Here is a 13,408-nt window from a genome sequence, read left to right on the forward strand (position 1 = left end):
GAAAAATGTCAGTGAGATGTGTGCTTTAATAAATACTCTGACTAGTCCTTTTTTGGTTAAAAGTCAATCAACAGCTAGTGAAGAAAAAGAAAAAAAAAGAAACTTGTTAAGCAGTTTATCAAACAAAACTGACATCACTTGTCATTCTTTCCCTATTTTGCTGTTCTGGTATACTTGAACATTGCGAAATATTAGTGAGAAATACATCCAGTTAGGAAACAGGAACATCCATTTGGCAAATCATTCACAATCCCATAGCATAGAAAATTTCCACTTGCAATACTCAATGCTGCTGGAGAATTTTGATGACAGTTTATTGGTCAAAAATTGGGGTTTTCTGTGGAAGAATGAGTCGTATAGTATCTCTAGTGCACTGTAGGTTTACCCTACTATGTCACTTCATTAAAGCACTTTTGAGAGTGTAAAGCTGGATTTCGGGTACAGAATTGACAATTGGATTTGACGTAGAACATTACACAAGCTGTGTAGTATTTCAAACAAGGATTTGGGACAAGTTAGTGATAGAAAACAGAGTATATAGGTCTGAATCCCACTTAAGTCTCCCTCAAAGTTTAGGAATTTTTATGCCTGTATTTTATTTAAGGTCTGTCTGGATTGGCCAGGTTCTAACATAAATGCTCCTCAAGCAGAACAGATAGAGCCAAATGACAGAATGCACCTCCAAAGCTGAAAACCCTATGCATATCTGCTAATTTTGCCACAGGGACTACTATAAGGATACAACTAAATGACAATTGAGGTAGTGCTCTATGGTGTCTGGGTATTTCTGTTGATAAAAATGCTCAAGTTATTTAATAATTTGAGAATGGTTTCTAAAAATCACAAAACATTTGTTATATTTGGCATACCTCTGAGTGATATTTCAGAGCCTCTCTTTAAATAATGAAAGATTGAAAGACTTTTGGTGTCTGGCAGTTAACAAAAGCTGACAGGCAGGAGCTCAGTATGGTAGATAAGCAGTAGGAAGAGCTTTACCAGATCTGCTTGCTTTGTTCATTCCCTTCAGCTTTGCCACTCAACCATCACTATCATGATCAAGGCATTGATGTATATATTACGCCAAAAGTATTTCTAGGGCAGAATATTCCTCCTGCTTTCAATCAACTATAAGTAATAATCCTTGAAAATAGCTACATGCATGGGAAACCTCCCAGTGATAAGCAACTATGCTATTCCAAGCTTTGCTTGGATTGCTGGTTCTTTTTTATTCTACTTATTAAGCAGTAGAATATTTCTTTTCTCCTAGGTGCTTTAAGTACTGTTGTGATAAAGATTTATTTGCAGGAAATTCAGTTTATGTTTAATCCCTTGTAGAGAACAAGTTAGCATTTCTATGCAATGCAGGAGAAAATATTACTTTGAAAATTTTTTTAAAGAAAGAAAAAAAAGATTAGATTTGGGAGAGAAGAAATCTTTTCTAACTAGGTCTAACCATACCTATATCATTCCTTTTAGTTACTTAGTGATCTATAGGGAGAGGGAAAAATCTACTTGTCGTGAAATATACACGTGTAGTCAATGAGGTAAAGAGAAGCTTTCAGAGCTATGACCAGCCTCCTTTGCCCTCTTCTCAACCTCATAGGCCTCATTGGCTTGTGCACACATGATGATGCTTTTTTGGAATATCATGATGCTGACAGTAGCTTCATCTGCATTTGGTGACAGAATTTAGGCTTTCATGTAAGCAGTGCAATCTAGATAAAGTGGCTGCTCCTCAGCAACATATCTTCATAAATTGCTCATACACTGCTATCTATTCCCAGCTGAGAATATTAGCACAGTGGTATTAAGAGGGTTAGCACACTGACATTGCAAATGACAGCAAGAGCTGCCTGAGTGGTCTTTTGCTCTGTGTTGTTATAGGAATCCAGCCTTAAGCAAGTCATCCCAGTAGGAAAACTTTCTTGAGAGGGTCTCAGACACTCTTCTAGAGGAGCTCAGTGTTTTGAAGGTCTGGTTTATTAACATCTGTCACTCTGTCTGGTTTTTGTTTTGGTTTTAATTAAGAAAATGGTGTTCAGGCATCAACAGTGTCACAGAGGTAGTAGGTTGTATATAAGTGCCTGAGGTTTATTTGGATGGCAGTTACAATTCTGTATGTTACTATTTCATGGATGATCCTAATCACAAAATATGCCAAGAGCACGACATACAAGAATCCTCAGCCTTGAGTCTTACTACATTGTCAGATATAATCACCTTTCTTTCACACATGAGAAATATTTTTTGTATGCTAAATGCTAACACCAGAAAATAGTCAAAATAATCTCAATAATAATGATACTAGTACTTCCATGGAGAGAAAAGAAGGGTCATAGATTATCAAATTAATTCTTACGGTTTAATTCGTGTTGGACAGATTAGATTCTTAATAGTGAAATGAGCTAATGACTGATGATTATTATCTTTACTCTTTTTTACATTATCATGTAAAACTAAATGAGAACAGATTTGTTTATTCCTAAAATAAATATTTCAGGCTGTCCTGGATTAATAAAAAGACTAGATAGCTCTTTCTATTCAGGTATCTGTATGTAATATAAAAAAAATATGACAAAATAGTTCTTCACTAAGGTTGAGACCTCTTAGAGCTGGACAGTAGTTCACTGTAATAAATAAAAGTTGTCTTGGGACCCTGAAGATGAATGCCTCAGATCATGAGCGCTGAGGTCTGATTTTTGTTCTGAGCTGTAGCCAGCAATGCAGCCATTTGAATGCCCACGGGATTAAGCTGGTTCTTTCACAGTAAATTAAACGTTTGCGTAGTGGATGTAAAACAATGTTTCTGAAGTAGTAAAGGTCAAAGGAAGTCCCTTTTCCAGGAGCTTCAGTGAAGGTGTCCTTGTTCTGTCCCTTTGCTCATCCTCCTCCTCAGGCATCCCCCAGGGTTGTCAGTTTGTCACACATGGTTCTGCTTCTCCTCTTCAGTCCCTCAGAGGAAACACCTTAGGAGTCCTGCACCTTTGCAGACACCTGGAGAGGTGACCTGCTCATTAGCTTCCTCTCCCATGCAGCTGCTTTGCTGCTGCAAATTAAAGGAGATTTTTATAAAGGTTGCATTTCAGCAACCTTTCAAAAAAGAAAAAATGTTTACCTACCTACCTGAGCCTGTGAAAATATAAGCAAGCTAAGTTTAAATTACCATATGATTTACTTTTAATTTAAGAGCTGTGCATTATCCAAGGTGTGAGTTTGTGCAGGGAGCAGAAATGCGTTTATTCAGGCACTCACATGGTAGTGGAGGAATGAGTAGCTCAGATGCCTTTTGTGATGATGATGTGGCCCAGGAAAAGCAGCATGTGGGCTTCTAGTAGAATGATGTCTGTTTTATGTGTATGCAACAGCAAAGGGTGCAAAGCCATCACCTGCAGGCCTGGGAAAGGCCCCAGTGCCAAAGGGAGGACCTGGGGCAGCTGCTGCCTTGTTGCTTCATACTTGAGTAATGTGGTTTTATTTGGAGCCACACACTTCTGGCCCGTTACTTCCTCCTTGTGGCACCACTATATTTGATTTCATTGTTATTCATCTATTGTATTTAAATAGAGTAGAGGAGTCCAGAGGACCTGTATGGAAGGAGAGATTGCTTCTTTCTTGGGGTGCAGAGGGAGAGACTGTAAAATTCTCAGCAGAGAGACCTGCAGGTCCAGTGCTGAGCCTTGAGAGTGAAAGGAGCTCCTGATGGCAGAAATGGCCTGAGGACTGGGGGGGTGGAGCAGAGCTTGCTACAGCTCAAAAAAATGTTTGAAATTAATAAAAGAAACAGTGGGAGCAATGCCTTCAAGGACAGTGAAGAAAGGAGCAGTGTAGCCACCTTTTGTATCTATTCAGTCTTTCCCAGTCACTTTGAACTTTCTCTGCTTAAGAAGTTAACTATTCTAGTCCATATTCTCACAAAACCTGAGTTTTTTAAAGTTTCAAAGTCTTCTGATCTTTGAGGTTCTCACTGGTGTAAGCTCCTGTCATTCTGCTCTGTGATATGAACACAAGATTTCAAGTGTAGTATTTGCAGCTAAGAATATTATTGCCATTGGTAGCTGTATAACACCAGAAATTAATTATCATAAGATGTAGCAAATTAGGGGTAGAATATGTTCCTGCATTGTTAGTCTTCACTATATATTAGCAATACACAGATGAGTGGGCTAGACTTGTAAATCTGTTTTGTAAATCACCAGCATAGGGAGCAAATGCAAATTAAAAAGAACATATTGTTAAACTGCTAATCAGATTAAAGGGTTCAAAAATATTGACAAATTTTATTTATTTACTTTATTATTTACTTTTATTTATTTACTTTATTTTCTTTATATATGGAACCTATGTTATGAAATTGCACTTAAGTGAGATATGATTGATTCGCAGGGGGAAAAAAGTCACATCATAAGTGGAGTGTCAAAGTGATGGTGGGAGAGCCATATATAGTACATATATACTATATGGTGTATATATATATACTATGTAGTATAGTATATAGTATAATCATTACTAACTGTATTGCTAGGCTGAACAAAATGAGATTGGAGATGGAGTTTGAAGATCAAAACAGCAGTTTCCCTGACCTCACCTAAAAGAATAGTGTACAAGTGGGAAGCTGAAAGGCCTGTCTCCAAAGTGATTAACATATTAAACATCTGAAACATAGCAACAGGTTGTTTAAAAAACAGTTAGAAATCCATGGAGCTGTGTCCTGTATTTTTTTCCTGTCTACATTTAAATGAATATGAGAAAAAAAGAAATATTTGTAAAGCTTTTACTGAAAATGCATTGTAGGGTTTCTAAACTACTTTCTAATATATGACCTACCATTTAGAGTGATTGCATTCCTTACAGAGTAGACGAACTTTACAAAGGATAAAGGAAATAAAAATTATGTATAACTTATATGCTTGAGATACAAGAATAAAAAAGCCCAACGTGTATATGCATAGATAAAGCCATTGGTTCTCTTCTACTGTAGTTCTTCATAAGCTTTTAGGTGATCTCAGCCAGAATATTTGCCTCTGAGTTATAACTCTGTGAACTGTGATTAAGGATAAAGTGCAGTAGCACATCTTTTAATGTGTGTAAATGAGGGGACAGTCAAATGTGTATTATTCAAGGTCTAGGGGATCTTTCTTCTGAAGTTTGCTTTTTGACAACTGCTAGAAGAGCAGATGTTGACAGTAATGTTATAAAAGAATAAATATGCACTAGCCCCTGGTGTTTACCTGGGGCTAGTGTATGTATATTCATAAAGGGAAGAAAATAAGGAAAAACTTCTAGAATCAAACAAAGCCACTTCCTTTCCCACTCTGTTGTGGTGACTGTGGGAGGAAGGAGCCATGACCCTGTTCTGGTCTGTGATCTGCTGCTCACATGTAAGGGAGCTGACATGTACACTCATGTGAGTAAACACAAGACACGTTTCAAACTGTTACTCACTGCTGCAGAGCTTTTCATGTCCTGCCCTCTGGACTGCATTCCTTCTTTCTTTAACTATGTGTGATTCAAAAGCTCTGCACAGGCTGTGTTTGCTAAATGTGACCTTCATGGTATAAACAGATAGAAAAAGCCAAAAAGATCCCACTTTTTGAAGGGTAACTTGCCAGAAATACACAGTGCACAAATAAAGGCAAGTGGACTGAAACAAGGGGGACCTGGAAAGAAGTGGGTTCAACCCTTCAGTCCTTTAGAGAGCTAAATTATGCTGGGCCAGTGGAGCTCTAACTCTGTTTGGGATGATGGCCCTGAAGAAGAGACCATGATTTTCCTCTGCAACATGGAAAATGTTTGGATGCGGGATCTCACATATTTGCAAAAATCTGCTATTTATTCATTATCACCCTAGATGTCTCTGGGATTTTACTTCTTGAGCTATAGAGGCAAGGCTCTGGTCCTCCTGCCTTTTGGGACATTTAACTTGTTGAGATGAAAATGTCACCAAGATGGAAAATGAAGCACTTAATAAAATTAACTCTCTTTTTATTTCTCTTCTGGAAAGTATTTAGCTCATTACAAATTTCTGCAGAAAGATTTTATTGTAGATACTTTGAGAAATACTGTTATTGCTTTCAATTTACTGTTTGTTAATTATTTTATCCAGAGTTCTCTAATTAAAAGCTTCTGTCCTTTTTTACCTCTAGTGACTCAGATAAAGCAGATAACAATAAAATAAGTTTTAAAGAAAAGCATAGAATCCAATAAGTCAAGTGTACTTTACCACTAAAACAGTGTGATAGAGACTAGCTGAGATAAACATTCGCTGTGTTATCATTATGATATGCCCAGAAGGACAAAAAAGATGAAAAAACACCATCTGTTATAGCTGAATTTTCTATTATTAGAAAAATAAATGTAGTAACCCCAAGATCACAATAAAGAGAGGCAACATGGAAAAGTTACTGTTTGTTCCTTCTACTACTTCAGCCTTGACTTTTTTAGAGCTACCAAAATAGTGCCCCTCACTTGTATCCTCTTATGGTATAAACCTTGCCCATAGGATCACAGTGATAATCTGCAGTATTGTAGAAAAAAAAAACCTCATTCTCAAAATTCCCTTAAAATACCCCGGTCAATTAAGTACTCCCATAGGCCGCTAAATCATAATGCACTCTCCCATTGTCTCCTCTCCCTACCCCTCCTTTTACTGAGATGTAAACATGTAAGGAGCTGTGAATCTATATAGGGATTCTCTCTAAAGGATCAAGAATTGGGACTTCTTCATGCTCAGCTTTAATCCAATGTTTGATGTCTATTTTCCTCTTGGTTTTTTTACCGTATTTATGATTAATAATGAACTCATCAGTTACAGTGGCTTAGTGAGCATATAATTCCAATGGCATAAATGGAACTGGCAGGTACTTAAATCTGTACAAATCTGTGAGTGATTGTAAGATCAAAATCCGAAGTCTTGCACCATCCCTGCCTGATTGAAGCAGGCATACATTTTTATTCTTAATATGCAGTACATATTAACCTCCCTTTGTACCAAGGTACAGCTGAGATGCTAGTGGTAAATTCCAGGGAGACTACAGAACAAAAACTGATGGTGAGATTATGGCTGTCTGAAAGCATCTGCTGCCACCTGGGAAAACAACTGGAGGGTTGCCTTTCTTGTTTTTTTCATTCATGTAGGTGTTTCAGAACTAGTGTAGTTTTGTTCCACGTTGAACAGAATTCTTGTTTTTCACGATATGAGCATTTTGAGAGCTGGGTATATTTTGTATTTCAGCCTCTCTCTTGCCCTCTTGTAAGAGTGGTTTGCCTTTATGTTTTTCAAAATGCGACCTACCATGTAAACCACCCAAACAGGAATCCATAACACTATATTTTATTTTTTTTTTCTCCTTAGTGAAACAGTATGGAAGGTCAATCAACAATCCAAAGTAAGTTATTGTACTGGTTCTGGCTGTTATGGAATTGACTTTCTTCATAGCAGCCCCAGTAGTGCTGGTGTTGGATTTGTGACTAAAGCAGTTCATAAAACAATGTTTTGACTACTGCTGAGAAGTACTTGCACAACATTTTCTCTTTTCCCCAATCTTCCCTCACAGTGACTAAGATGAGGGTGGGCAAGAGGTAGGGAGGGGACACAGACAGGACAGATGATTCATGCTGACCAGAGAGACATTCCATCCCATATGATGTTGTGCTCAAGGGAGCATAGCATAGGGAAAGGAGGAGAAAGGGGGGAAATTTGTGGTTATGGCATTTGTCTTCTCAAGTAACCGTCTCCCTGCCAACTGTGGAGAGTGAGCAAGCAGCTGGCTGGGTGCCTAGTTGCTGGCCAGGCTCAACCCACCACAGTAACAAACATAGTATAGGTAACAACCACTGGTAGCACACCAAGATGTTTCTAATAAAGTCAGTTAAAATAAACAATTGCAAAACTTCCTTTCTCAAAATATCTTAAAATACTGAACTCAAAGAACAAAGCCAATAGAGGATTTTGATCATAAAGAAATTTCTAGGAGGAGTTGGTAAGCCTCGGTGGAAAACTATAGTCAGGCACCTATCTTGCACATCTTGTTGACCTTGCAGACATCTCCGTGGTGTTCCCAAAAATTCCCTGGGTACCTAGGGTGGAATCTGCTGCTACTCTGAGCAGCATATTTCAATCTACCACCTAAATCAAGACTCAGAATTTAAGTGTTCCTACAGAGCCCTAGCAGGTGACTAGTTTGGTAGGAAGACACAAAAAAAATGCAAAGAAACCCCAAACCAGGTGTAGAATCAGTCCTTCTCAGATTACATTCTTCTTTGAAAAGCAGCAAGATGAATGCAAAGCAAAGGAAGTGGTGGGTTTTAATATGTGTTTTCATGCAATCCTAGAGCAGTTGTGCAGGAAATGAGGTACCTCAGTTCATATACCAGTTTGGCCTGAAGGAAGTTAAGCCTATATTTCTCACATTCCCACAAAGCGCTTGTTGAGCTTTAATTTAGCCTAGATTGAGATAGAGATTACAAGGTGGAGAATATTACTTTTCTGTGTTTAGTCAGTAATTTGCCTTTACCTTTTCTCATCTCTCGCTAGTACTGCAACTGCTTATCAGATCTCATACTTATCTTCAGTCACTCTTGGTCTGTAGTCATTTCTATTACCAGCATATGCTTGAGAGAATTTCCTTTCCACAGTGCTTTGATATACTAAAGAATGAGGTTTTTTTATGGGCAATGCTGTCCTGAGACTTACCTCACTGGAATGGTTTTAGTGTGCTTAGAAGACAGGTGAAGACCTCAGCCTTGGTGTCTGACCCACCTGAGAGACTGTTTGATGTGAGAACCTGTATGTCTCTCTTTCATAGTTGTTTTCAGATCTTTTCTAGCTTTGCCTTGAAAACTGGCAGATGAATGATTTGCTTGATACATTCACATTTTATTTTTGTTGGGGAGCTGCTCTTTATTGTGCAACTTGCTCCCTTTCTCATGACACATATCTACACTGATATGCTGAACATCCTTTCAAGGACTGACAGTGATTTTTAACAGTCCTCACTAGTGGTTTTTGATTCCTAGTTTTCTGTCCTTGAGCATCCTTGTCAAACTTTCCACACATTAACACTACTGCAGTACATTTCTTTTTAAAAATGGGCCCACTTTGCTCAAGTCGTGCTGATGCAAAACCTTCTGTCTGATCCTGTCCTATGAGCAAAGTTCCATGCCCTCTCTTTTTCATTAAAAGGTAATCTTGCATCATCATTCATGCCAAATATTTTTAAGATTGTATAGAAGGTTATCAACCCTTTCGTACTTACAGGGTGGCTGAGTCGTTGATCAGGTCGTCATGCCCATGTTATGTAGAGGAGATCTAGTAGTCATTGAAAGTATTGATACATATCTGAGGTGTTTAGTTTAAACTATATGAGATAATCTGAAGGCCTTTATTAATCTATGAACTAAGTGAAGTAAGATCACCTGCTGTACTAGTTTTACTAGTTTTAGAGTTTTAGTTAGGGTATTTTGGAAACCTGCAAATAAGCCTTAGTTGGTAAAAAGGCAGCTAATCATAATTTCAGATAGTTTTTAATTTTTATGTAATTTTAGGTTAATTCTCCATTTTCATTTCAATGGTGTGTTTTGGTCGTGAAAATTAGGAGACTTCCCATGCCAGGGAGAAAACTTCATTTGTAGCTCATAATCAACTATAAACCTCAGATCTATAGAGAAACAGTGAGTTTTCTATTGCTCTGCTGCTTGCAGAACTACTTGTTTCACCTAAAATGGGTTATGTTCTGTGATTGTTTGTGTCTAATGTTTGTTTAGGTTTCCAAATGTTAAATTCATTAAATTAACTATAAATGATAAATTAGGCTCATGAGTCATAGAATATAGAACCATAGAATGGTTTGGGTTGGAAAGCACCTTAAAGATCATCTAGTTTCAACCCCTCTGCCATGGGCAGGGGCACCTTTCACTTGCTGAGGGACTGGACTTTGGTTTGCCATTATAATTGTTATTCCTTCTCTGTACTTCTTTTTCCCTCCTTATTATTATTTTTAATATCAAAAGCTTGAGAAGCTTGACTCGGACTAGGCAATTGAGGTTTACAAAATAAAAAAACAATGTTCAAGGTTGATTTCTCTGTCCTGCCAATGTAAACCTTAAAAGAAAATTGCAATGTACCATTATACTATAAATACCCTATTAGGAAGCTAAACATTATAGCACTTACTGTGCAAAATGTGTGTATTATAAAGATATTGTGATGTTGCTAAACCATAGCTAACAACTTCTTGTTTTAAAAACCAAAGAGTAGCTTTGGTAAACTCATCCAGGCCTTCCAAGCTATTTATCTGAGGACATTAATCTAGGAATTCCACTTTAGTTTTTCTGATAATTTTGAAATAGAGAGTTCTGAAGCACTACAGTGTTTCTTTGGGATTAAAGTAGAAGTGTAATTTTTGACAGACTCTGAGTTCACCCTCATCCATACAAAAGAGATCCCCCACAACTAAATAGAGACCAAATAAAAAAGAAAAAACTCAGCTTCAAAATTTCTTTGATATCTAGAAGGCCAGAATTTCTTAATTTTATGTCATGTTTCCATTATTCCCAAATTAGAAGTTCATTTAGCCTTTTTCCTAGTTGTGAAAACAGTTTAATATGTAATAAATTCAAATTGTAAAAAATAATCATGCTAGAATGAAGAATCTTTTTTATTCTCCAAACTGAACTTTCCAAGAATGGAGTTCTTCAACATAAAAGATTAATATTGGTTGTGGGATTATTATCCAGAGTAGTAATGTCTGTAAAAGTGATTTTATACTTAAATTTAGCATCAGCTAGCACTCCCTCAGAGAATAACTATAAATCTATATATAGACAGTTATTTTGTATAATCAACTTGGAAATCCTTTAGTTTTTCTCTCCCAAATACTGCTGTCACATCCAGAAATAATAAGATGACTATCGAGATTTTTTTAACCTTTATCTTTTTCTATTTTCATCCAAGATGACTCTGAATCAAGAAAATGATTGACAGTGGCAGGGCCAGAAGAGATGTACTGGAGGTAGAGAAAGGACAACTATCTTCCCAACAGTGAATCTCCGCAAATACCTGTCCAGTGAAAGTAGCTTAAAGCAACATTTTCAAACATTGTTTGGCCTGACATTTAAAATGCATAAGAGAAATCTCTTATTAAGCCTAAACCATTAGAAATACTGATTTTATTTGGGTTTTGGTTTGTGTTTGGTTACACTTAAATAGAGAATGCTATGGTTATTCTTAAATACTACACACTATTACCACTGAACTGTGGTTTGAAGGATTTGAATTCCAGGTTCAGATCCTCCATTTTCATGTAGTAGATAGATAGGAAGTATAATGCTAACCTTTTTGTAAAATGCTTTGTGAGCAGATGATAAAAAGAACAAGCTAGTAGTAAAATTAAACATTTCTTGCTGTGATGGGGCCTCTAACAAACATGACAGTAGCAAAGGGACTGGAAAGTAACCTAGAATAGAAACTGTAGTAAAGAAAAACAAGTCTGAAACAGAAGACACACAAGAAACACCTTTAAGAATGTCACTGATGATTTAAAAATCTTCCTGGTTGTTTTAACGCTTGAGTGTTACACATTGAGCACAGCAGGAATTACTATGGTGCTTGAGGGTGAGTCTTGCAGGCACCCCCCCGGGAGCTGCAGGATTCATCTGGGTGGAAAAGGATGTGCTTCTGAGGGAGTCAGTGGGACAGGGAATTGCTAAGGGAGAGGTGTTTCCTAATAGCCAGAGAACAAGCTGCTGTCCCATGTGGCAAATGCAATTGCTGTGTACCTTCCGAGTATTGTCTTGTCTGCTTCTGAGGGACTTTGTGTCTGAGCAATGCTCCTAACTGTGCCAAGCACATGACAAGTACACCTGAGGGTTTTCCAGCAATTTGTGCTATGAAGGAAAGTTTGAGGTTTCTTCTGAAAAAGAAGTTGTAGAGTTGGAATAACTAGAAAAATAAGTGAATTATATATTCTTTAGTACTCTTAATTCCAGTATAATCCCAGCAATTTCTTTCATCACACAATTAACACTTACTTTAGAGTTTGTTGCAAAATAAGTAACTTTATTTAAACTCTTTCCTGTTAAATATGAATAATTGCTGTAGTGCTTAGGAGTTCATAATCAGGAAAACTCAATGAAAGCCAAATAGCATCTTATGCATCTGTCTGCTGAAGTGGTTATTACATGCAAAAAAATCCAAGAGAACAAAATTATTGCTCACACAGAAGCAACTGCCTGACTATTTTTCCCTTTGAAAGACTAAAAAGCAGGTGTTCAGAGTTTTCCTGCTCTCTATTATAGACTGAGTGGTTTGGAACAGAATAACTGGTTTCATTAGTGGTGACAGTTCTGACCAGGAAAACTCCTTCTGGTAAATGCTTTTAGGATAATATGTTGGCGTGTTAGTATCAGGAAAGCTGGTGGTGTCAACAACAAAAGGAGCAAATGAATTATAATCTTTCTGTGAGATGATCTTTCAGGAAAGATGCAGCTGGACAATTAAAAAAACCTGACAAAGCCAGTTTATCCCTTTCTGACTCCTTGTCTCACTCCTGCTCCCAAATCCTTCTCTCCAGTTTACCTTTTACTCCTACTACATGGACAGGCAGAACAGAAAGGTCTTCTTGAACAGATCAAAATGGGATAAGAAGGCTCTCTGGTTTCTTTTCACTCTGAGTGAAATCAGGATTTTCTTTCCTGGCTCAGAAAGCTTAAAAAAAACCTTCAACAACCTCCCCACATTCGCCCAAAGCAATCTTCTCCTTTTCCCTCTTTGAGTCACAAAGCAGTGCTGTTGTTTGGGAGACTTTTCTCTTGTACCTTGAGTAACATGTGTGACTTCTAAGAGGAAACTGAAGTAAAGTTATACAAGCCAACACCACATCTAAATGATTAGTCGCCTTGAAAACTTCTAACTCAGAAAAATGCTTATAAAGGCTTCAATAAAAGTTAATGTTCCTGGTGTTTGGTTCTGATGGAAAAAAATTGTAAAATGTCAGCCTTGTAATAAATGCACTAAAGGGTGAATGCCACATTTAAATAAATAAAACCTTATGTCTGAAAAGAACACTAAAATCCATGAGTACGTAATAAGAATGTATTAACCTGATGGGCCTCATCTGCTCTTGCTCAAAGGATTGTGAAACAGGAGTAGATTTGGAGAACTGGAGAGAGTTACACATGCATGATATGATAAAGCTTAAGTGAAATGACATGTAGGAGCCAAAAGTTACTTTTATACCAGCAACTGATAGGTTTTGCCCAGCTGTAAATGTCTCTGTATAGCAACATTTCTTTCATTATATGTGGTGTGCTTAAACATATGCAGGGAGACATTTTTTCAGTGTTGCTCATATCACTGGAAACGTTTAGATTTTCGGTAAAGCTATAACTTTTGTAAGGTATGTGCAGTCAG

The sequence above is a fragment of the Strigops habroptila genome, chromosome 1, assembly GCF_004027225.2.
Source record: "Strigops habroptila isolate Jane chromosome 1, bStrHab1.2.pri, whole genome shotgun sequence".
In the NCBI taxonomy this organism is placed as follows: domain Eukaryota; kingdom Metazoa; phylum Chordata; class Aves; order Psittaciformes; family Psittacidae; genus Strigops; species Strigops habroptila.